The sequence below is a fragment of the Apis dorsata genome, unplaced genomic scaffold (assembly GCF_000469605.1).
Source record: "Apis dorsata unplaced genomic scaffold, Apis dorsata 1.3 scaffold_77, whole genome shotgun sequence".
NCBI classification, from domain to species: Eukaryota; Metazoa; Arthropoda; class Insecta; order Hymenoptera; family Apidae; genus Apis; species Apis dorsata.
The window spans coordinates 190605-195448 of record NW_006263375.1 but is presented as its reverse complement, the minus strand read 5'-3'; the positions used below and the strand labels follow the sequence as shown (position 1 = coordinate 195448).

The following is a 4844-nucleotide window of genomic DNA, read 5'->3' as shown; positions in this document are numbered from 1 at the left end:
CTCCTCCTGCCAGGGTGTAGCGAGGCGCTTCGGCTCGATTCGCATGTAGGCGAATCCGGTAAGACATTACTCGCGAGGGACGCGTTTATTCGATGCTCGGGATGGGAAAGGGAGGCGGGGGGTGAAAGAACGGTGGAGAAAGTCAGGTTGGCTTTAATGGGCATGCCATGGAATGGAAAGGTCTGCTCTTCCCCCTCCCCCGGTGTACGTGTGTTTGTGCACGTGCATCTCGAGGTGTGCTTTCACTTTGGATGAGTTTCCAAGGAAATTGCTCCTTCTTGGAGGATTAATATTATTGGGGGGATTGTACGAGTCACGAATTAAAAGTTATCGAGAAGGAATTCTATCGATTAAGCGTGAAATGTAATGGAAGATCGTAGAAATCTTTTTTTTTTCTTTTTTTAGAAAAATAGAAAAATTCTTTTGAAAAATTTGCTTCTCACGTTTACCTTTACTGAAATATGTAATAGTAGATTATGGAATCTTTTCTTAAAGCTAAGATGAGAATTCAAATCGTGCATCCATTTGATTTAATCGCAGCCATCGATCACGATTGAAAAAAATTAAAAGAAGAGAAAGGAAAAAGAAGAAATTCAACCCGATGAATTTCTCGACTCTTTTCCTGTACAAAATCTGAAAAAAGAGAAAAAACTCCCCGGCTGTGAACAAGGTTCTAGTACATGGAAACGAACAATCGAGCGCATCATGGACCACCGCAAATGGCAACATAAATGCAATCCCTGTTCCTGTTGTCAACGAAAGTGAACTGCGTTTGCGGTCTGAAGAGTAGAAGACCCCTCGGATGGGGTGCGGACACGGATGCTGGAGTTAAAACAGTGGTTTTTAATTGTTCCGACTAGAAGTTAAACGTATGGACTAGGATACAATCAAGTCGGAAACACTGTATCCTCGAGCTGTATCTTAATAAAAACGATACATCATTTACGTAATTTCTTTTTTTATAATATAACAATTGAAGACGAATAACGAATAACGAATAACTTCAAATGCAGCCTATAATTGTCGCAATTTTCTTGGAGGAGAAGAATTAATTTATTTTGTCTTTTTTTTATTTATCTGCTCTAATTATCCGAGAAAAAGTATTCACCTGGATCCAATCCAAAGAAGTAATAATTTCTTAATTACCGATACGAAACCTCTGGTGATCCAATCTCTAGAAATTGAACGATATCGAGAAAAAATAAATATTTCCAAAAATCGAAATCTCACCCGAGTCAACAACATCTCTTTATTCCGTTTCCTCGTCTCCCCCACTTTATTACGCGTATCGTGAAGGCCCGTTTCGCGCACGCAAATGGACACCGTCCTTCCCCTCGCCATGCATCTCACCCTCCTCCTCGGTCGTGTCAACCCCCTCGTATGAACGAATGCGCATACGATATAGCAGAATTTATGGTGGAACAGATATACTTAGCCGTGTCGAGGGTGTAACTTGGGGGTTGGGGGAGGGGGAGACACGTTATTGTTGCGTTAAGTGTTACGACAACCGGTGAAACTCGCCCCGTAAGCGGAATGGGAATGAGAGAGGGATGGATTTATCGCCTCGAAAATACCAGGGACAGTGGCCTGTATGTACACGCGAACGCGAATTTCCGGCCACCGAATGGAGCACCGATTGATTTCACCGTTTGTCATTTTACGAATTCTCTCGTCCGCTCGCCCCTCGCTTTTTCGACGCTTATGCTTATGTGACAGACGTTAACGTGATAACAGAAAACATATATCGATCGATGGATCGATCGATTTATATAAACGAGACGATGGAGATCTTCGTCGAATCTTTGTCGAGTGGAGATGCAAATCTTCAGTACCTTTTAAATAAAAGCAAAGTGAGAGTATTATGGAGGATAATGAATTAGAATGTTCAAAGTTCACGAAGAATGTTGAATTCAACTGTTACTTCGTGTATCTACTATTATATCTTTTTGTCTAAGGAGATATTTAGAGAATCGACTACTTTTCAACTATTAAAATATACTTCTATTATAAAGTTTTCTGCTTTTAAAATGTAGATATCGATTGATAAATGATTGGGGAGAATTTATATAAATGAAATGGAGATCTTTGTCGAATCTTTATCGAGTGGAGATGCAATATCTTTTAGATAGAAGCAAAGTGAGAATATTATGGAGGAATAATGAATTAAAATGTTCAAAGTTCACGAAGAATGTTGAACTCAACTGTTGCTTCGCTATTGTGTCTATTTTTCTCTTTAAGGAAATATTTAAAGAATCGATCATTAAAATACACTTCTACAATAAAGTTTTCTGCTTTTAAAAAGTAGATATTGACTGATAAATATAGATATCGATGATTGGGAAGGATTTATATAAACGAGATAGAGATCTTTATCGAATCTTTATCAAATGGAGATGCAATATCTTTTAAATAGAAGCAAAGTGAGAGTATTATGGAGGATAACGAATTAGAATGTTGAGCTCAATTGTTGCTTCGCTATTGTGTCTATTTTTTTCTTTAAGAAAATATTTAGAGAATCGATCATTAAAATACACTTCTACAATAAAATTTTCTACTTTTAAAAAGTAGATATCGACTGATAAATATAGATATCGATGATTGAGAAGGATTTATATAAACGAAGAGATTTTTGTTGAATCTTTGTCGAATGGAGTGGAGATGCAATATTCTTTAGATATTGAAGCAAAGTGAAATTATTATGGAGGATAATGAATTAGAATGTTCAAAGTTCACGAAGAATGTTGAGTTCAACTGTTGCTTCGTGTATCATTATTATATCTACTTTTTCTCTAAGGAGATATTTAGAGAATCGATCACTTTTCAATCATTAAAGTACATTGTTATTATAAAGTTTTCTGCCAGAAAGATATCGATTGATAAATGATTGGAGAAGATTTACAAATGAGATGGAAATGCCAAGATCTTTATTGAATCTTCGAATGGAAATGCAATATTTAAAAGTAAAGTAAACTGATTATGAAAGATGATAAATTAGATATTCAAAGTTTACGAAGAATGTTGAACTCAACTGTTTCACTATAGTGTCTATTTTTTCTCTAAGAAGATACTTAGAGAATCGACCATTAAAATTTACTTTTATAATAAAGTTTTCTGCCAGAATCGACTGATAAATGTCAAGATCTTTATTGAATCTTCAAATGGAGATGCAATATATTTAGATAGCAATAAAATGAATTTATTATAAAGGATAATAAATCAGAATATTCAAAGTTCACGAAGAATATTGAACTCAACTGTTGCTTCGTGTATCTACTATTACTTTTTCTCTAAAGAGATATTTGGAGAATCGACCATATTACACTTCTAAAATAAAATCTGGCAGAAAATAAAAGCATCCTATTATTGTGAATTCAACGTTGAAACCGAAGAATAAAAAATAATACTAATACAAATCGTCAGAAATTAATTTTTGTTTTAAACCGATATTAAACAACCCTATTCCTTCTAAAATGCCCTATTCTACAAATTAATCTTACGAGAAACCAACTCTTCAACGTCCACGCGCGAGAAACACACCCTCGAGATGAAATTTCTAGCGAGTTTTACCATAAAGACGCACGATATACAGATTTCCTCCAAACTTCTCCGAATTTCTCTCGTAACGTCATAATCTATCCAGCTCGTGCCTCGACACGATCGTCTCCCTTCTTCGTTCCCCCGTCGCATCAACGTCAAATAAATCTCGCGTTTTGATCGCGCGGAGATTACGAAGTTAAAAAAGGCGTTTCGCAATTTTCGCACCACGTGGGCCCTCGTCGTTGAAAGAAACCCGCGTTATTAATTAATAATTCTCCCGGTTTAAAACGCAAACACGCGTGGTCACGCGAGAAGAGGCGCAGGGGCTCCCCCGCGAAGCGTCACGCATGACCCAATGCGCCACACGTCGGATGGCACACGTCGGCTGGCTAATTCACCGATAAACGCGGAGAAGTTAATTTTTCTCGCACGATGCTCATGCCAGATAGAGAGACGTAAAGTTTCAAAACGAAATTGAACAAACGTTTTTCTAACCGCGAATTCAATTAATAATCATATTTCTGTTCTTATATTCGAAACGTTTTGAAACGTTGAAAATATATATTTTCCGTGCATATTTCGTTAAATTCGTTAGCGAAGAGATATTAAAAAGCGGCATAATATTATAGAATAATTTTATAGTCTCGGGATTATTTATTTATTTTTTTCTAATCGCGAATTTAATTAATAATTATATTTCTGTTCTTATATTCGAAATGTTTTGAAACGTTGAAAATATATATTTTCCGTGTATATTTCGTTAAATTCGTTAGAGAAGAGATATTAAAAAGCGGTACAATATTATAGAATAATTTTGCNGGGATTATTTATTTATTTTTTTCTAACCGCGAATTCAATTAATAATCATATTTCTGTTCTTATCGCATATTCGAAACGTTGAAAATATATATTCTGCGTGTATATTTCATTAAATTCGTTAGAGAAGAGATATTAAAAAATATTATACAATATTATAGAATAATTTTGCAGGTATTATTTATTTATTTTTTCAATCTACACGCACGATCAACGGTATCGCGATTATTTATCAGATATCGACGATATTATCGATCAGGCCCCTTTTTGCCGTTAATGGGATAATGTTAAACTCGCTAGTAACAATACACACCGGCCAATATCGCGCAACAAATCACGTAGCCACGGATGTTTATGATCCGACGTAACAGATCATCCCTACAGATAAATCTGAATTTATGCTTCGTAAACTGAAAACAGGTTTGCAATTTTATTTCCACAAAACACCTCGTTGCTGACCTCGTTGCAGAGAGAAAAAGAGAAACAGAAAA

The 4844-nt window shown here is 35.8% G+C and overlaps 1 protein-coding gene across 5 annotated transcripts in view; it reads left to right on the top strand.

Moving 5' to 3' along the window:
• The window catches only part of LOC102680502 (lachesin-like), a 122807-nt gene that overhangs the window by 99390 nt on the left and 18573 nt on the right, over positions 1 to 4844 (top strand). The gene's annotated exons all lie outside the window — the stretch shown is intronic.